General features: G+C 36.6%; 1 long non-coding RNA gene across 1 annotated transcript; it reads left to right on the top strand.

Annotated features, from left to right (window-relative positions):
• Positions 1–2,386: 2,386 nt before the first annotated feature.
• LOC103794798 (uncharacterized) lies at positions 2,387–21,544 on the top strand. The gene is made up of 4 exons (XR_622250.5): positions 2,387–4,010; positions 14,887–14,993; positions 18,452–18,611; positions 20,565–21,544. It is a non-coding gene; the product is annotated as an uncharacterized LOC103794798 (long non-coding RNA).
• Positions 21,545–21,920: the final 376 nt, after the last annotated feature.

Below are 21,920 nucleotides of genomic sequence, written 5' to 3'. Positions count from 1 at the left end.
CACTTTCTCTGTGTGCATATACCTACACACACACACACACACACACACACACACACCTCTCCTATGTTGCTCTGAAGAACCATGCTAACACACAGTTACATAATTCCTAGCTCTAATAACTGAAAGAGCATAGATGAAATGACACACTGTAGCCATAAGTACAGCCAGTATTCATATCTTTGTTTCTCATTACCATTCTACAATAAATGATACTAGGTTCCTTGGAAAAATGTCTGATTCTGGGATTGAGGCATGGAAAGTGTAAGATGAATCTGGAAACTCTTACAGTGCCAGAAAATTAAAATGTGATCTAAAAAGAAAAATTGAGACATGTTGAAAAGACACAGGAACTAAGTTGAAAGAATTTCCCATAGTCAGATTTGGGAAACTTTGAGCAACAACTTAAGTAGGATCCATGGCAAAAAATAAATACCCATTAGTTTATATTGATAAAAATATATATTTGAATAAAAAATAAGATACAGCTCTATGTAGTAGAATTCCAGTGAATAAATGCAGAAGGAATAATGGAAATATAAGGTCACAATTGGCATAGCAATAATTGTAGCAGGCAAGGATCAATAGTAGCTAAAACTGAACTGGGTGCAGTGGTGTGCCTGTAGTTCCAGAAAAATACAGGATCACTTGAGCCCAAGAGTTTGAAGTCAGCTGGGGCAAGGAGACTCTGTCTCTTAGAAAAATTAGTTACCTACACATTACAACCATCTGATCTTGGACAAGCCTGACAAAAACAAGCAATGGGGAAAGGATTCCCTGTTTAATAAATGGTGTTGGGATAACTGGATAGCAGTGTGCAGAAAGCAGAAACTGGACCCCTTCCTGACACCTTACACTCAAATTAACTCCAGAAGGATTAAAGACTTAAACATAAGACCTAACACCATAAAAACCCTAGAAGAAAACCTAGGCAAAACCATTCAGGCCATAGGCATAGGCAAGGACTTCATGACTAAAACACCAAAAGCATTGGCAACAAAAGCCAAAATAGGCAGATGGGATCTAATTAAACTCCAGAGTTGTACAGCAAAAGAAACAATCATTATAGTGAACCAGCAACCAACAGAATGGGAAAAAAATTTTGCAATCTACCCATCTGACAAAGGGCTAATATCCATAATCTACAAAGAACTAAAACAGATTTATAAGGAACAAACCCATCCAAAAGTGGGCAAAGGATGTGAACAGAAACTTTTCAAAAGAAGACATATATGATGCCAACAAACACATGAAAAAATGCTAATCGTCTCTGATCATTAGAGAAATGCAAATCAAAACCACATTGAGATACCACCTCATGCCCGTAAGAATGGCGATCATTAAAAAATCTGGAGACAACAGATGCTGGAGAGGATGTGGAGAAATAGGAACACTTTTACACTGTTGGTGGGAGTGTAAACTAGTTCAACCATTGTGGAAGACAGTGTGGCGCTTCCTCAAGGACCTAGAAATAGAAATTCCATTTGACCTAGCAATCCCATTACTGTGTATATACCCAAAGGATTATAAATCATTCTATCATAAAGACACATGCACATGTATGTTCATGCGGCACTGTTTACAGTAGCAAAGACCTGGAGCCAACACAAATGCCCACTGACAACAGACAGGACATGAAAAATGTGGCACATACACACCATGGAATACTATGCAGCCAGAAAACGAATTCGTGCCCTTTGTAGGGACATGGATGAATCTGGAAACCATCATTCTCAGCAAACTGACACAAAAACAGAAAATCAAACACTGCATGTTCTCACTCATAGGAGGGTGTTGAACAATAAGATCACATGGATACAGGGAAGGGAGCATCACACACTGAGGTCAGTTGTGGGGGACTAAGGGAGGGACACTGTGGGGTAGGGAGTTGGGGAGGTATAACATGGGGAGAAATGCCAGGTATAGGTGATGGGGATGGAGGCAGCAAACCACATCACCATCTCTGTACCTACCCAACAATCCTGCAAGTTCTTCACATGTACCCCAGAACCTAAAGTGCAATTAAATATACATTAAAAATTCTACAGGGCTTGACAAATATATAATAATATATATTAGCCATTAAAGTTAATTACCTAAAAGTACCATGTATTTCACCTATTTATCCCTCTCCCTCTCTGCTGACTGCCACTGACCTAAAAAGATCTGTAAAACTGATATGTTAAAAATTGCAAAACTGTAAAACTGATCCACTAAATATTGTAAATGAAAACTATTTCTATAGTTTTGTCTTTTCAAAAATTGTATATAATTAAAATCATGTAGCACACAGCCTTTTCATACTGGTTTCTTTCACATTGCAATATGCATCTAAATTGTTTTCATGTCTTTTAATGGTGTATAGCACATGTATTTTGTGTTTCTTTTTTTTTTAGTGGCAACATAATTTTACATATTTATTGACTAAGTATAATATTTAGATACATGTATACAAAGTACAATGATCGAACCAGTGTAATTACCATATCCAGCAACTCATTTATCCTTTTTAATGTAAACATTCAAAATATAGTCCTAGCAAAACAAACAACAAAGTGTTAATTTTAGTCACCCAATAGTGCTATTGAACACTAGCATGTTTCTTTTTATTGCTTAATATTTTACTTCATAAATGCACTACAGTTTGTCTCTTCATCCTCTATTATAGAACATCTTGGTTGCTTTAAGTTTTTGGTGATTATGAATAAGATTGCTGTAAACATTCATCTGCAGGATTTTGTGTGCACATAAATTTTCAAAACTGTGTAAATACCTAGGAATATGGCAGCTAGATCACATGATAAAACTACTTTTAACTTTAAAAGTAAAAACTGTCTTTCAAAATAGTTGAGCTATTTGCATTGCTGTCAGCCATGACTGAGTGTTCATATTGCTCAGCACTGTCACTGGCATTTGATTTCATGTTTGTTTGTTTGTTTTAATTTTAGCAACTTTAATAGATGTGTAATGGTATTTCATTGCTGTTTTGTTTATAATTTCTTAAAGATACTTGATATATCTTTTCCTATGCTTATAAGTCATCTGTATAATTTTCTTCACTGAGCTGTATTCAGATCTTTTGCCCATTTTTAAATGTGTTGTATGTTTATTGTTGAGTTTTTGAGTTAATTTTTGCAAAAGACCCAAAATGTCTATCAGTTTGTTTTTTATTTTGTTTGCTTTTGTTTTACCTACTGATGTCCAGTTGTTCCAGGTCCATTTATTTAAAAGACCATCCATTCTCTTTTGGAATTTCCATTACTTCTTTGTCAAAGATCAGTTGACTATATTTTGGTGGGTCTATTTCTGGGCTCTCTATTCTACTGATATGTTTGTCTATTCTTTCACTATACCACATTGTTGTGCATATTGTAGCTTTATGGTGAATCTTGAAGTTGTTAATGTCAGTCTTTTGACCTTTTCTTTGGTGTTGTGTTAGCTATTTTGGATCTGTTGACTTTCCACATAAACCCTAGAATAAGTTTATTAATATCTACAAAATAACCTGCAGAAATTTTGACTGGGGTTGTGTTGGATTTGTAATTTATTTTGGGAAGAAATTACATTTTAATGAGTCCTTCTTTCCATGAACATAGACTGTCCTTATTTATTTAGATTGTAATTTTTTATTGAGTTTTCTAGTTTTCTTCCCATATATCCTGTACATAATTTGTTTGGTATGTACATGGTATTTCTTTCTCACTCTCTTTTCTTGGCATTAATATAAATAATACTGTGTTTTAATTATAAATTATAATTGTTCATTGCTAATATACAAGAAAACAGCTGATTTTGTATATTAACCTTTTATTCTATAACCATGTTGTAATTACTTTTTACAGTTTTTTGGTTTCAGCTAATTGATTAGATTCATCCTGGGAAATTCATGTTTCCTCTTGTGTATAGCTGCAACATCTCCACACAATATGTTTTTAGCTGGAACCTGAAACGCTGCATGATTTCACATTTAACCAGTGATTTGGGCAGAAACTATGCAGAAGCACCTCAAACCGGTAAGGCTTCCACTCTCTGCTAATTGGGCTGCGTAGGTAGAGGGATACATTCAAAATCACAAGTCACTTGGATTTTCCTCATGTATCAAGAATCTTTCCCAATTTTCATCAGTCAGTCACAGGTCTCCAACTGAAGGCAAAGATTAGGAGTCCACCAAAGATGTTGAGAGTTTGTTATTTTATGCCTTCTATAACTCTCTCAAGATTTCTCCAACGCCCCCCACCTTTTTTTTTTTTTTTTTTTGAGACGTAGTTTCGCTCTTGTTACCCAGGCTGGAGTGCAATGGCGCGATCTCGGCTCACTGCAACCTCCACCTCCTGGGTTCAGGCAATTCTCCTGCCTCAGCTTCCTGAGTAGCTGGGATTACAGGCATGCACCACCATGCCCGGCTAATTTTTTGTATTTTTAGTAGAGATGGGGTTTCACCATGTTGACCAGCATGGTCTCAATCTCTTGACCTCGTGATCCACCTGCCTCAGCCTCCCAAACTGCTGGGATGAGCCACCACGCCCGGCTCTCCCTTAAATTTTTAATGTTCTGCCTCCCACCCCACATTGAGATCATAATACATGGCCATTATAGTTGCCAAAACGGCCCTATGCTAACACAAAAGTATCTTTTTATAATACAATATCTAAAACACACTGGGCTGGACACGGTGGCTCACACCTGTAATCCCAGCACTTTGGGAGGCCGAGGTGGATGGATCATGAGGTCAAGAGATCAAGACCATCCTGGCCAACATAGTGAAACCCCGTCTCTACCAAAAATATAAAAATTAGCTGGGCGTTCTGTAGTCCCAGATACTCATGAGGCTGAAGCAGTAGAATTCCTTGAACCCGGGAGGCAAAGTTTGCAGTGAGCCAAGATCACACCACTGCACTCCAGCCTGGTGCCTGGTGAGAGAGCGAGACTCTGTATAAAAAAGAAAAAAAAAAGAAAAAACCACTGTCCCTGAAATGTAAATTGTCTGGATGAGTTTTCTATATGTACACCAAGTCAGAAGACCTTCATTCAAGGCTCAGCTCTTCCACTAATTTATGTTCCTTTAGGAAAGCCAATTAATTTCTGTGGACCTGTTTCCTTTCCTAGAAAATTATATTAGATTATAACTAAAATATTTTCTCAAAGAGCCTGATGTCCACCCTGTTACATTTCTTGCAGCTTCATCAGCTGGAAGTTTAATCCTGTGTATGCATATATCATGTCACACTAGTAAGATTGTGTTTTTGAATAGTCAACTGTGAAATTAGCTATGTTAATTCAGCATTTACCATGACTGTATTTACATTTTTAAAAAATTTATTATACTTTCAGTCCTGGGGTACATATGCAGATCATGCAGGTTTGTTACATAGGTATACACATGCCATGGTGGTGGTGGTTTGCTTCATTCATCACCCAGTCATCTACATTAGGTATTTATCCTAATGCTATCTCCCCAATCACCCCACCTCCTGCTATTCCTCCCCTAGTCTCCCAGACCCCAGTGTGTGATGTTCCCCTCCCTGTGTCCATGTGTCTTAATTGTTCAACACCCACTTATGAGTGAGAATATTTTATATTGATGAAATCATTTATATAAATCTAAAATACTTTTTATTGAGCATTTGCTAGCAAGTCTGTTGCGATGCCATTCAGTACATAATGGGCAAGGACTTCACGACTAAAACACCAAAAGCAATCATAACAAAAGCCAAAATAGACAAATGGGATCTAATTAAATTTAAGAGCTTTTGCACCGCAATAGAAATGATCAATAAAGTGAACTGGCAACCAACAGAATGGGAAAAAATTTTTGTAATCTACCCATCTGATAAAGGGCTAGTATGCAGAATCTATGGAGAATTTGAACAAATTTACAAGGAAAAAAAATCAAAAAGTGGGTAAAAGATATGTACAGGCACCTCACAAAAGAAGACATTTATGCAGCCAACAAACATATGAATAAAAGCTCATCACCACTGGTCATTAGAGAAATGCAAATAAGAACCACATTGAGATACCACCTCATGCCAGTTAGAATGGCAATCATTAAAAAATCAGGAGACAACAGATGCTGGAGAGGATGTGAAGAAACAGGAACACTTTTACACTGTTGGTGAGAGTGTAAATTAGTTCAACCATTGTGGAAGACAGTGTGGCAATTCCTCAAGGATGTAGAACTAGAAATACCAATTGACCCAGTAATCCCATTGCTGGTATATACCCAAAGGATTATAAATCATTCTATTATAAAGACACATGCACAAGTATGTTTATTGCAACACTGTTTATAACAGCAAAGACTTGGAACCACCCAAATGCCCATCAGTGATAGACTGGATAAAGAAAATGTGGCACATATACACCATGGAATACTATGCAGCCATAAAAAAGGATGAGTTCATGTTCTTTGCAGGGACATGGATGAAACTGGAAACCATCATTCTCAGCAAACTGACACAAGAACAGAAGATCAAACACTTCATGTTCACTTCCAAGCCTTTTAAAAGAATTCAGTCATTTAATTTTCATTATAACCCTGTGAGATAGCTATTATTTTCTTCATTTTACAGCTGAAGAAACTGAGGCATAGGAGATTAACTCTCCCATGGTCACTCAGGGTTTTTATCTCTATGACTGAACTCTGGAACTCACCTTCTTAACCACTATGATAAGCTCCCTGTGTCACCATACCCACAAATGTTTCCTAATCTATAATTTCATCTGTCAGATGGAAATACTGAATTGATTTAATATTAGTTGATTTATATACACAAGGCTCCTATAAAATAATTCTTTCAACTATATTAAAGAAAACCTGCCATTTTGGTCCAGTACCTTGTGTAGACACACACTTAAGAGATTTTAGATACCTGCTTTTCCACATCATTTATTGCCCTCACTATACCACCTTTCCCTGAGGTAGGGAAAAACATACTTAAGAGACCCAAGAAATAAAAATGGCCTGAATATCATTCATTATTCTATTATTCTTCTTGGTAGTTTTGCAACACATTATGCAGTTTCTAGGGAAAATAGTTCACTGCCTTTTGTTGGTAACGAGTTGGGTAAACATAAATTTGAGTCCAAGTTAAGTAGTTATTCCTTTTGAAGATTTTATAGCTGGTGGTCTGCTCAGTGTCACCAGGTTTCCACAGCAATATAGCTGTAACATTCCTTCTGAGAGAACTTGCATCAGGCATACTGTATCAGATTTATGGCATGGACCTCCATAGGGTATTAATCATTCTTTGAGGTCATTTTCAGCTATCAAAGTAAGTGCATTTGGAGAAAAAAAAAAATTCCAAAAGCAAACTTTAAACCAGGTCTCATGGCTAGCTTCAGGTGGTAGAAAAACAAACGTTGAAGATTCACAAAACAAATTTCTTGGCAGAGTGAGTATGAAGATAGAGAATCAGATGGGGTAGTTATATTCATTAGTGCACTTACAAAATGTCTGTGTTACGAAAACCAGGGCACACTTGGAGGAAAATAAGCCAATTTATCAAGCTGGTTTCAATTTTATGAAGTACAATACGGAAAGGTTTCCACTTGCTCTGTGTGAAATTCTGAGAAGATAACTTAAGCATGGCTAGACTGATTTGTCACTGCTGTCAGGTCTTATAAAAAGTATTAAGAGCCTGGTACACTTTTCTCATTGAGGACTGGGACAGTTTGCATACACCATTGTTCCAGCAGCATGTGATCACTTTGTGACTCTGTTTTACATTTTGGAAATTCTCATAAGATTTCAGACATTTTATTATATATCTGTTATGGTGATCTCTGATTAGGGTCTTTGATATTACCAGTATAATTACTTTGGGGAATCATGAACTGCACCCATGTAAGACAGCAAACTTAATAGATAACTTTAGTGTGTGTTCTGACTGTTCCATTAGCCAGTCAATTCCCCAACTCTCTCTTTTGCCTTGGGCCTTCCTATTCCCTAAGACATGATGACAATATTGAAATTAGGCCAAATAATAAAACTATAATGGCTTCTAAGTGTGCAAGTGAAAGGAAGAATTGTACACCTCTCATTACTTTCAGTCAAAGGTAGAAATTATTAAACTTAGTGAGGAAGGCATGTCAAAACTAAGATAGGCCAAAAACTAAACCTCTTCCACCATACAGCCAAGTTGTAAATGAAAAGGAAAAGTTCTTGAAGAAAATTAAAAGTGCTCATCTATAAGAAAGAAAAGCAGACCTAATACTGCTATGGAGAAAGTTTAAAGTCTGAATACAAAATCAAACAAGCCGCACATTCCCTTATGCCAAAACCTAATCAAGAGAAGCTGAGGGAGGTAAGGGAAGCCAAAGAAGAACCTGAAGCTAGCAAGGGTTGGTTCTTGAGGTTTAAGGAAAGAAGTTGTTTTCATAACAAAAGTACAAGGTGAAGCAGCAAGTGCTAATGAAGAAGCTGTAACAAGTTATCCAAGGAGATCTAACTAAAATAATTGATGAAAGTAGCTACACTGAACAGACTGTCAATATAGACTAAATAGCTTTCTACTTGAAGAAGATACCATCTAAGATTTTCATAGTTAGAGAAGAGAAGTAAATGCCTGGCTTCAAAGTTTCAAATAAAAGGTTGACTCTCTTGTTAGGAGCTAATGCAGCTGTGAATTAAGATAAAGCCAAAGTTGATTTGTCATTCCCCAAATCCTAGGGTCCTTGAGAATTATGCTAAATCTACTGTGCCTGTGATCTATAAATAAACACCAAAGCCCAGATGAAAACATATCTGGTTATAGCATGATTTACTGAATATTTAAAGTCTACTGTTGAGACCTACTATTCAGAAAAAGGAAAAAAAAAGATTTTTTTTTTGGAGGTTGGAGGCTTTTTAAAAAAAATTTGATTTTTTGTTTTACTTTGAGTTCTGGGGTACATGTGCAGAATGTGCAGGTTTGTTACATTGGTATATATTTGCCATGGTGGTTTGCTGCATCCATCAACCAATCATCTACATTAGGTATTTCTCTTGATGCTATCTCTCCCCAACCCCCTAGAACCCTACTATCCCTACCATAGGCTCCCAGCCCTCAACAGGCCCAGGTGTATGATGTTCCCCTTTCTGTGTCCATGTGTTCTCATTGTTCAACACCCAGTTATGAGTGAGAACAAGTTGTGTTTGGTTTTCAGTTCTTGTGTCAGTTTGCTGAGAATGATGGTTTTCAGCTTCATGTCCCTGGAAAGGACATGAACACATCCTTTTTTATCACTGCATAGTGTTCCATGGTGTACATGTGCCACATTTTCTTTATCCAGTCTATCAATGATGGGCATGTAGATTGGTTCCAAGTCTTTGCTTTGTGAACAGTGCCTCAATAAACATATGTGTGCATGTGTCTTTATAACAGAATGATTTACAATCCTTTGGGTATATACCCAGTAATGGGATTGCTGGGTCAAATGGTATTTCTACTTCTAGATCCTTGAGGAATCACCACACTATCTTCCACAATGGTTGAACTAATTTATACTCCGACCAGCAGTGTAAAAGTATTCCTATTTCTTCACATCTTCTCCAGCATCTGTTGTCTCCTGATTTTTTAATGATTGCCATTCTAACTGGCATGAAGTAGTATCTCAATGTTGATCTGCATTTCTCTAATGACCAGTGATGAGCTTTTTCTCATATGTTTGTTGGCTGCATAAATGTCTTCTTTTGAGAGATGCCTCTACATATCCTTCACCAACTTTTTGATGGGGTTGTTTTTTCCTTGTAAATTTGTTTTAGTTCTTTGTAGATTCTGGATATTCGCCCTTTGTCAGATGGGTAGACTGCAAAATTTTTTCCCATTCTATTGGTTGTCAGTTCACTCTGATAGTTTCTTTTGCTGTACAGAAGCTCTTAAGTTTAATTAGATCCGTTTTGTCAATTTTGGCTTTTATTGCCATTACTTTTGGTGTTTTAGTTATTAAGTCCTTGCCCATGCCTATGTACTGAACAGTATTGCCTAAATTTTCTTCTAGGGTTTTTGTGGTGTTAGGTCATATGTTTAAATCTTTAATCCATCTGGAGTTAGTTTTTGTATGTGGTGTAAGAAAGGGATCCAGTTGCAGCTTTCTGCAAATGGCTGGCCAGGTTTCCCAACACCATTTATTAAATAGGGAATCCTTATCCCACTGCTTGTTTTTGGAAGGTTTGCCAAAGATCAGATGGTTGTAGATGTGTAGTGTTATTTTGAAGCCTCTTTTCTGTTTCATTGGTCTGTATCTCTGTTTTGGTAATAGAACCATGCTGTTTTGATTACTGTAGCCTTGTAGTATAGTTTGAAGTCATGTAGTGTGATGCCTTCAGCTTTAATTTTTTTTTATTGGCTATGTGAACTCTTTTCTGGATCCATATGAAATTTAAGGTGTTTTTTTCCAAAACTGTGAAGAAAGTCAATGGTAGCTTGATTGGAATAGCATTGAATCTATAAATTACTTTGGGCATTATGGCCATTTTCACAATATTGATTCTTCCCATCTGTGACTTTGGAATGTTTTTTCATTTGCTTGTGTCCTCTCTTATTTCCTTGAGCAGTAGTTTTTAGTTCTCCTTGAAGAGGTCCTTCACATCCTTTATTAGTTGTATTCCTGGGTATTTTATTAACTTTGTAGCAGTTGTGAATCAGAATTCACTCATGAGTTGACTCTCTATTACTGGTATATAGGAATGCTTTTGATTTATTTTTATATCTTATTATAACACCACTTTCCCCTGAAAAAAAACTGCATCTCTCACTGATAATGGCTTAGATGTCTCACCCAAATCTCACATTGAATTGTAATCCCCAGTATTGGGGATGAGGAATGCTTTTGATTTTTGCACGTTGATTTTGTATCCTGAGACTTTGCTGAAGTTGCTTATCAGCTTAAGGAGATTTGGGCTGAGACAATGGGGTTTTCTAAATATACAATCATGTTATCTGCAAATAAAGACTGAATACCTTTATTTCTTTTTCTCCCCTGATTGCCCTGGACAGAACTTCCAATACTATGTTGAACGGGAGTGTTGAGAAAGGGCATCCTTGTCTTGTGTCAGTTTTCAAAGGGAATGTTTCCCTTTTGCCTATTCAGTATGATATTGGCTGTGGCTTTGTCATAAATAAGCTCTTATTATTTTGAGATACATTCTATCAATACCTAGTTTATTAAGAGATTTTAGCATAAAGTTCTGCTGAATTTTGTAGAAGGCATTTTCTGCATCTGTTGAGATAATCATGTGATTTCTGTCTTTGATTCTGTTTGTGTGATGGATTAAGTTTATAGATTGTATATATGTTGAACCAGCCTTGCTTTTTGATACACTGTTGGATTCAGTTTGCCAGTACTTTACTGAGGATTTTTGCATCGATGTTCATCAATGGATACTGGCCTGAAATTTTCTTTTTTAGTTGTGTCCCCACTAGGTTTTGGTATAAAGATGATGATGGTCTCATAAAATGAGTTATGGAGGATTCCCTCTTTTTGTATTGTTTGGAATAGTTTCAGAAGGAATGGTACTAGATCTTTTTGTACCTTTGGTAGAATTAGGCTGTGAATCCATCTGGTCCTGGACTTTTTTTGGTTGGTAGGCTATTAATTGCTGCCTCAACTTCAGACCTTGTTATTGGTCTATTCAAGGATTCAGATTCTTCCTGGGCTAGTTGTGGGAGGGTGTAAGTGTCCAGGATTTTATCCATTTATTTTAGATTTACTGGTTTATTTGCACAGATGTGTTTGTAGTATTCTCTGATGGTAGTGTGTATTTCTGTGGGATTGGTGGTGATATCCCATTTATCACTTTTTATTTCATCTATTTGATTCTTCTTTCTTTATATATATATATATATTTTTTTAATTGCATTTTAGGTTTTGGGGTACATGTGAAGAACATGCAAGATTGTTGCATAGGTAGATATATGGCATTGTGGTTTGCTGCCTTCCTCCCCATCACCTATATCTGACATTTCTCCCCATGTTATCCCTCCCCAACTCCACCCCCTTCTGTTCCTCCCCTAATTCTCCCCACCACAGACCCCAGTGTGTGATGCACTTCTCCCTGTGTCCACGTGTTCTCATCGTTCAACATCTACCTATGAGTGAGAACATGCACTGTTTGATTTTCTGTTCTGTGTCAGTTTGCTGAGAATGATGGTTTCCAGGTTCATCCATGTCTCTACAAAGAACACAAATGCATCATTTTTTATGGCTGCATAATATTCCATGGTGTATATGTGCCACATTGTCCCTGTCCAGTCTATCATCGATAGGCATTTTGGTTGGTTCCAAGTTTTTGCTATTGTAAACAGTGCCACAATGAACATACATGTCCATGTGTCTTCATAATAGAATGATTTATAATCCTTTGGGTATATACCCAGTAATGGGATTGCTGGGTCAAATGGAATTTCTATTTCTAGGTCCTTGAGGAAGCGCCACACTGTCTTCCACAATGGTTGAACTAATTTACACTCCCACCAACAGTGTAAAAGTGTTTCTATTTCCCTACATCCTCTTCAGCATCTATTGTCTCCAGAATTTTTAATGATTGCCATTCTAACTGGCATGAGATGGTATCTCAATGTAGTTTGGATTTGCATTTCTCTAATGACAGTGATGATGAGCATTTTTTCATGTTTGTTGGCCTCATATGTCTTCTTTTGTAAAGTGTTCATATCCTTTGCCCACTTTTGAATGGGGGTTTTTTTGTTGTAAATCTGTTTTAGTTCTTTGTAGATTCTGGATATTAGCTCTTTGTCAGATGGGCAAATTGCAAAACTTTTTTCCCATTCTGTTGGTTGCCAATTCCCTCTGATGATTGTTTCTTTTGCTGTACAGCAGCTCTGGAGTTTAATTAGGTCCCATCTGTCTATTTTGGCTTTTGTTTCCAATGCTTTTGGTGTTTTAGTCATGAAGTCCTTGCCTGTGCCCATGTCCTGAATGGTTTTGCCTAGATTTTCTTCTAGGATTTTTATGGTGTTGGGTCTTATGTTTAAATCTTTAATCCATCTGGAGTTAATTTTAGTGAAAAGTGTAAGGAAGGGTCCAGTTTCCGCTTTCTGCACATAGCTAGCCAGTTTTCCCAACACCATTTATTAAACAGGGAGTCCTTTCCCCATAGCTTGTTTTTGTCAGGTTTGTCAAAGATCAGATGGTTGTAGATGTGTGGCATTGCCTCCAAGGTCTCTGTTCTGTTCCGTTGGTCTATATCTCTGTTTTGGTACCAGGACCATGCTGTTTTAATTACCGTAGCCCTGTAGTATAGTTTGAGGTCAGGTAGTGTGATGCCTCCAGCTTTGTTCTTTTTGCTTAGAATTGACTTGGCTATGTGGGCTTTCCTTTGGTTCCATATGAAGTTTAAGGTGGTTTTTTCCAGTTCTGTCAAGAAGGTCATTGGTAGCTTGATGGGGATAGCATTGAATCTGTAAATTACTTTTGGCAGTATGGCCATTTTCACAATATTGATTCTTTCTATGTTTTCTTCTTTGTCAGGCTGGTGGTCTATTTTCAATCTTTCCAAAACACCACCACCTGTGTCATTGATTTTTTTGAAGCATTTTTTTTTTGTGTCTCTATCTCTTTCAGTTTTGCTCTGATCTTAGTTAATTCACATCTTCTGCTAGCTTTTGAATTTGTTTGATCGCATTCCTCTAGCTTTTTTAATAATGACATTAGGGTGTCGATTGTAGATCTTTCCTCATTTCTATTGTGGGCATTTAGTGCTGTAAATTTCCCTCTCGAGACTGCTTTAAATGTGTCCCAGAGATGATGTTATTTCAACCAGTAGTCATTCACGAGTAGGTTGTTCAGTTTCCATGTATTTGTATGGTTTGGGTGAATTCCTTAATCCTGAGTCCTAATTTGACTGCACTATGGTGAGACTGTTTGTAACGATTTCTGTTCATTTGCAGAGGAGGATTTTACTTCCAATTATGTGGTCAATTTTAGAATTATTGTGATATGGTAATAAAAAGTATGTATATTCTGTGGATTTGAGGTGAAGAGTTCTGTAGATGTCTATTAGGTCTGCTTGGTCCAGATCTGAGTTCAAGTCCTGGATATCCTTGTTTATTTTCTGTTTCATTGATCTGTCTAATCTCCCACCATTACTGTATGGGTCACTTTGACAAACTGACAGAAGCAGGCTTCAGAGGTGGGTAATAACAAAGATTTCTTTTAAAATGTTACTGTTCATTGACAATGTATCTACTCACTCAAAAGCTCTGATGGAGATGTAGGAGATTAATGTTTTCATGCTTGCCAACACCACATCCATTTAGCAAGCCATAGATCAAGGAGTAATTCTGACTTTCAAGCCTTATTATTTAACAAATAAATTTTGTAAGCCTGTACCTGCTATAGATATTGATTTCTCCGATGGATCTAGGCCAAGTAAATTGAAAACATTCTAGAAAGGATTTACCATTCTAAGTACCATTGAGAATATTCATGCTCAATGGGAAGAGGCAAAAATATCAACATTAGTAGGAATTTGGAAAAAGTTGATTCCAGCCCTCATGAATGACTTTGAGGGGTTCAAGACTGCCATAGAGGAAATCAATGGCGATGTGGTAGAAATAGCCAAGAGAACAAGAATTAGAAATAAATCTTGAAGATGTGACTTATTTGTTGCAATCTCAATGATAAAACTTGAATAGAAATTAAATAAAGTGGTTTCTTGAGATGGAAACTGCTGCTGGATATGCTGTGAACACTGTTGAAATGACAACTAAGGATTTAGAATATTACATAAACTTAGTTGTTAAAGCAGCGGCAGGGTTTGCGAATATTGACTGCAATTTTGAAGCTCTAGCATGAGTCAAATGCTATCAAACAGCATTGCATACTATAGAAAAATCTTTCATAAGAGGAAGAGTTGATCAATACAGCAAACTTTATTGTTCTCTTAAGAAATTACCGCAGCCACCCCACGTTCAGCAACCCTGACTGGGAGGAAGCTATCAACATCAAGGCAAGGTCTCTACCAGCAAAAAGACTGCAACTCACTGAAGGCTCAGGTGATCACTAACATTTTTTATTAATAGAGTATTTTTAAATTAAGGAATGTACATTACAGTTTAGGACATCATGCTGTTGCACACTTAAAGAGTACAAGATAGTGTAAATGTAACTTTTAAATGCATTGGGAAACCAAAATTTGTGTGAATTGCTTTATTGTGGTGATAGGAAGCACTCCCAGTATGTGCGAGGTGTGCATGTATTTTTATGATCTTTGTAGAAGTCAAACAACTAGCTATGGTACATATTTAGTGACTGCTTCTCAACTACCTGGGCTTTTGGTAGAGAAGACATAGATATTAGGTCATCAGTGATGTCTAAGAATTACAGTGTGCCCAGGAAATATAGACTCCTCAAATCTTTTTAAATTGAGTATGCGGCTATGTTTTGTGCTTACATGTACATAATTTGATTAAAGAAAAAGTTATAGAAATTTAAAGCAGAATGGCCAACTAGAAGCATTTTATATGTCCTTCAAAATGTTTTCATTCCCACCACTATCCTTTTTGTCCCCAAGTAACATCATTTTGCAAAAAAGAGGGAGAGGTTGATATCTTTAGTGAAGTTACTCACTCTAAAACAAAACATTTAGATTTCTAACTGTATTTAAGATGGCTGAGTATGTGATTTGTAATCAATTATATTCATGGCATTTCTCTTTCCAATAGTATTGTCTTGAACTTGAATAGGGTTTTTGTTTTCTATGCAAAGAAGTATCTCTTCCAGACTGGAAGAAAATGTAAACTTCAAGCAGTATTGACTTACCTATCAATCACTTAGTTAGTATATATGAGCTTCTCAGAGAAGAAATCATAAACGTTGAGAGTTGCCACACATAATGGTGACCTTCAACACATGTGAAGATATAGCATTCCTTTTCCCCTTCCATTTTTCCTTTATGATTCCAATCTTGCTTCGATGAAAAAGCTGCCCAATGGGCAAGCTTAAAGCTATATAAGTGACTGCCTCATTCTAACTTAAATATTTACCTTTATTTCAATTATTTTTATATCAATGGAGAAGGGAAACATTTTAGTTGAAATGGCACAGCATACACTGAAGTGATCCACCACCTTTCACTTAGTCCATATGTAGTCCAAAATGCTGCACATGAGAACCTAGTTTCTCACTGGCCCATGACCTACTCTTATAAGCTGAAGTTTTGCGTAGTACCTGTATTTGAAGAAAATGGCATTTTTTTTAATATTTGAATTTGTATGTGTTGTATGTTTGCAAGCAAGAGTTATCCAAATCTTGTCATGTAAAATCTACCATTTACTTGATTTTCATATAGTCTTTTGTTTTAGAGATTACAGGTAGTAAAAGAAAAATCCAAATTAGGAAATTAAACAGTGCCATTTTATAACAATATACCTGGGTATCTTGAAAAAGTGTCGTTGATTTATTAGCAGCATTTTTAAAAGTCTCACTGCAAACATATACATCAATTATAAAAAGTACATCCAAATTTTAGAACCATAAAAATGCAAAAATAGGTATGGTTTATAATCATGGAAATATAGGGGATTTTTTGCTTTTTCTCTACATACCAAATGTTTTGCTAGACATGTCATTATACTGATTCATAAATACATGTCAGTCATTTATGCTATAACACTACTAAATTCTTGGTGGTCAGCCACAGAGAAATTTAGACAATAGAGTTTTAAGATGAAAATCATTGTGCTCTCCCCCTGTCCAAATTTCTTGGAAGAGTCCTGCTTTGAGCACTATAATAATGCTAAGGTTCATGAACCTTCCTCTGTCTCCTCAGGAACTTACCCAGATCAACATTTCCCCATCTTTCATAGAATAAAAGGTGGGGATGTGGTCAGTCTTTCTGAGACATGTTGCCAAAACATTAAGGTTATATCAATAACAGAGTAAATATAAGAATGAACCATCCTTCTATTAAAATAGAATGAAAAGAGACCCAGCTTAATTTAGAGGTTTGTTTGGAACATTTTCTCTGTGTTCTGTAGTGACCTAGAGTTACTTCTAACACCACACCCAATCCCACAAGGGCTTTAATTGACATGCTGATAATACTGTTTTAAATTTAGTAAGAAAGGCCTCCCACTACTAACTGTTTCTATAGAGCATTATTGAACTCTTGGGGAATTTTTCTTCCAAAAAAAGCATGAAATTCCTCTCTGAAATATTTGCTTCTCTAGGACTCTAAATGAAAGTGTCTGGAATAAAAAAAGAGTGAGAGCAATAAAAAGTAAAAAGGAGGGAGAGACAGAGATGGGGGAAGGAAGGAGAAAGAAAGATTTTTGACAAATGATCAATTAAAAAAAAATCTTTTATTGTGCTTTGGGTTTGGGGGTACATGTGAAGAACATACAGGATTATTGCATAGATACATACATGGCAATGTAGTTTGCTCCCTTCCTCCCCATCACCTATATCTGGCATGTCTCCCTATGTTCAATTTTTATTATAGTTCATTTAGTGACTTTGTTATTACCTTTCAAAAGTAAAGCAATTTTACAACTTAAAAGTTTGTCATTTAAATGTTACATTTACCTTGTAATTCAATCAGTAGTATCCATGCTCATGAAAAAAAAAAAAAACCTTTTGCATATTTGCATTTCACTGAGAATGTATTTGACTCTTGCCAAGTGAGAGTGGAAGATAATAACAGAAAAATCCAGTAGTGTGAATGAAAAGTCTACCAATTATTCCTTATTTCTTCAGAAATTTACTTCTTTTCAAATTACCAGTAGTAAGGCAGTAAATGACTGTTAATTTCTTGTTTGTTCTCTAATAAGCAGACATTGTTGAACTTAAAGCTCTTTTCTTCCTGACCTTTTGGGTTGCATCTAAACTGCAGGCTATAACAACTGCTAACTTACAATTTGTTGTCATGCTAACAATTTTTTTTTCTGACAATAATTTTCCTTTCACCCCTGTACTGAATCCTAAGATGTCCAGAATATTTGGGCCATGTCAGGATAAGATATCTTCTGTTTTGCCATTTAGACGGATGACATACTACCTCCAAGTCTACTATTACTAAAAAAATCTAATAATCTACATTTTTTTTTATTTCCCAATTCTGTTACTGGGGCCCTGGCCTCAGCCCACTGTGGTCAGACCACATTCTTCTGTGGTAGATGCTATAGTGGCTACCCAAGGAAATCATTAATCACCTATTCATAAATGAAGGACATGGTTCCCCAGCTGCTGGTGGTGTTGTCTACAGATAGCTCTACAGGGATTGCCTTTGTGGAAGACAGCCACTTCACCCAGGCCATGTGCCCTTTTCTGGGCCATCACCATGCTTGATGGGAGGATATAAGGGACTGAACCTGGCTCTCCAACCTGGGACAACTCTGAATGGCCATCGTAGTTTCAGAGTCTACTGTAAGGTTGGCTGAAGCCTCCATTAAGGCTGCAGCCCAACTACTTCCTCTACCCAATCCTGCTTTCTTCCTTCCCCTCTCTTCTGTAGGCATTGATTGAGAGAATACACTCAAGTGAAGCTTCTGCACTCTAATCATCATCTCAGAGTGCTTCCTGGGAAATCCAACCTGTGACCCCTTCCTGGTCCCTACTCCCTGGGCTCTACTCTCCCCCACAGCAGTTAGCTGTCACCAAGGAGGCTCATACAGGTACAATGTCCCCTTCCCTGGGCCACTGCCTGGGAGGCTGATGCAAGTGGGATGTCCCCCTTTCCTGGCCCACTGCTTATGTAGCTCCCCTGAGCTACAACATTGCACTCAGCTACAGTCAGTATTTAGCTGACCCTTGGCTATGTCAGTTTCCAGCTCTTCCTCTGAGATTGTTTTCAATTCTTATCTCTTCCTTAACCTCCACAATCAAAAGTTACTCAGTTCTGCTGACTGGGTAATGAGACTATCCAGAAGAGCATATTCCTTATCTCTTCCTCTCCTCCCCACTATCACTACTTAATGGCCTTCCATTGTCTGTCTCTGCTTACACTGTGGCCACATTCTGTTAACTGGCTTCCCTGTCTCTCTGCTGTCCTCCTCTACACTGCAGCCAAAGACACCATTCCAAGGCTCACATTTGCTCTTGTCATTCCCTTGCTGATCACAGTGTGATTTGTAAGACAAAGCCTAGACTCAGCACAACATAAAAGGCCCTCTATGGTCTGAGTGCAACTGCATCAGTGTCTCCTGTAACCCTGGACTTTACTCTGGTGTCATGAATACTGAAAACTCCTTTAGTTTAAATTCTGGTATACATATTCAGAATGTGCAGAATTGTTACACAGGTATACATGTGCCATGATGGTTTGCTGTACCCACTGGCCCATCATCTACATTAGGTATTTATCCTAATGCTGTCCTTACCCTAGTCCCCCACCCCCAGACAGGCCCTGGTGTGTGATGTTCCCCTCCCTGTGTCCATGTGTTCTCATTGTTCAACTCCCACTTATGAGTGAGAACATGAAGTGTTTAATTTTCTGTTCCTGTGTTAGCCTGCTGAGAATGATGGTTTTCAGCTTCATCCATGTCCCTGCAAAGGACATGAACTTATCCTTTAATTTCATATGGAATATAAGAGAGCCCCTATACCCAAAACAATCTTAAGCAAAAAAAAAAAAAAAAAAAAAAACTGAAGGCATCATGCTATTTGACTTACAACTATACTACAAGTCTACAGTAATCAAAACAGCATGGTACTAGTACCAAAACAGATTTATACACCAATGGAACAGAACACAGGTCTCAGAAATAATGCCACATATCTACAAACATCCAATCTTTGACAAGCCCAACAAAAACAAGCAATGGGGAAAGGATTCCCTATTTAATAAATGGTATTGGGGAAACTGGCTAGCCATATGCAGAAAACTGAAACTGGACTCCTTTCTTATAGCTTACACAAAAATTAACTCAACATGGATTAAAGACTTAAATGTAAGGCCTAATACCATAAAAACCCTAGGAGAAAACTTAGACAATACTATTCAGGATATAGGCATGGCCAAAGACTTTATAACTAAAACATCAAAAGCCATGGCAACAAAACCCAAAATTGACAAATGGGATCTAATTAAACTAAAGAGCTTCAGCACAGCAAAAGAAACTATTAGCAGAATGAACAGGCAACCTACAGAATGGGACATTTTTGCAATCTATCCATCTGACAAAGGGGTAATATCCAGAATCTACAAAGAACTTAAACAAATTTATAAGAAAAAAAAAAAAACATCAAAAAGTGGGTGAAGGATATGAACAGACCCTTCTCGAAAGAAGACATTTATGCAAAAAGTGGGTGAAGGATATGAACAGACCCTTCTCGAAAGAAGACATTTATGCAGCCAACAGACATGAAAAAAAGCTCAACATTACTGGTCATTAGAGAAATGCAAATCAAATCCACAATGAGATTTACACTTCTTGAAATGTATATGTGCCATGTTTTCTTTATCCAGTCTATCATTGAAGGGCATTTAGGTTAATTACCTTGTTTTACTGTAAAACATTACCGTTGGATACGTTTAGAAAATATATATTTATACTCATATTTGATTTCCTTCTTATATCTTTCAAATGATCTGAAATGACCCACATTCTTTCTTGTGCATCATACAGAGATAATCAGCAAGGATTGGAAGTTGGCTAATATAACTGACATCGGTAACACCATTCAAAACTAAAAGCCAGTGTCAAGATCCTGGATACCCTTCCTGCCTTTACTCCCAAAGTAGCCTTTTCATAGATCCGGGTAACACTTGAGCCCTCAATCCAAGATTAAAAACATCTGCTGGAGAAATTGTCAAACAGTCTTGGAACACTTAGTCAAATTCACAGGGACTCCATCTGGGACTGGTGATACTTGCTGCTTTCATATCTTTAATTGTTTCTAGCACCTCCATAGATCAAAGTCCTCTCTGTAATGCGTCCTTTCCATCATGCCATATTTACCCATTTTATATCAAAATGTATAATCTTGACCATCTGCTTTCATAGGGGAATATAAATCTTTATCAAACTAGATTAAGTAACATTTTTCAGCTAAGTGTGCCTATATTTTCTTATGTGCAAATTTCAGAAAATAATCCCCTCTTTCATGGCATGCTTTAAATTTAGAAACAGGCTTCCTGGGTTTTTCTAACTGTGAAGCATTTTTATATGGTCCTTTGTTCCTGAATTTCAACATTCAAAGAAAGTAATTTTTTTTAAATCTTCTGTACCAGAATTAAATATATGCTCTTATAACACATATCATACAGTCTTGGTTATAATTTTGTACCTGTTTGCAAATCTATGTCATGTCATGAAACTATAAATATCTAAAAGACATTAAGTTTTAAAAATGTACTTTGTCTAATGTCTTACTCATAGTAGATAATGAATTATACTGATAATGAATTATGTTATTTTATGTTTAATAAGAATTATGTTAAAGTGTTGTATTAAAATGAAAAATAGTAAATCAGCTAAATGTGACAGAACACTAATAGAAGGCTAAAATTATTACCCCCATACAAAAATATTGTGTAATAATCTGATTTATACAAATTAATATATCACTGTTATTCGTACATAAGCTGCTATAAAACATTATATTTTATACTCTGTTTTTATGACACTGTTTACACTTTCCTACTATCGTACATTGCATATACTCTGTTCTCTTGTACACCATGTAGTAGCTAATTGCTTTTATCCTCTATTCCTTTCATCAAGCAAACAGTAAGGGCCTTTAAATATGACAATGTATTATTTATGAAAGGTATATGATAGATGTCTAAATCTCAAAATATGTGTGCCATTAATTTATATATCATCTCAAGTTTCTAATGGGCTATGGTGAGTTATTTTTGAAAGCAAAGATATGAGGTTATTAATCATCACTGTATTACTCAGAATTCTCCAGAGAAACAGAAACAATAAGATAGATAGACAGACTAAGCTATAATAGGAGGGATTGGCTTACCTGATTAT

This window comes from Callithrix jacchus, chromosome 11 (assembly GCF_049354715.1).
Source record: "Callithrix jacchus isolate 240 chromosome 11, calJac240_pri, whole genome shotgun sequence".
In the NCBI taxonomy this organism is placed as follows: domain Eukaryota; kingdom Metazoa; phylum Chordata; class Mammalia; order Primates; family Cebidae; genus Callithrix; species Callithrix jacchus.
The sequence above is the reverse complement of the archived record's forward strand: the minus strand, read 5'-3'. Positions and strand labels throughout refer to the sequence as shown.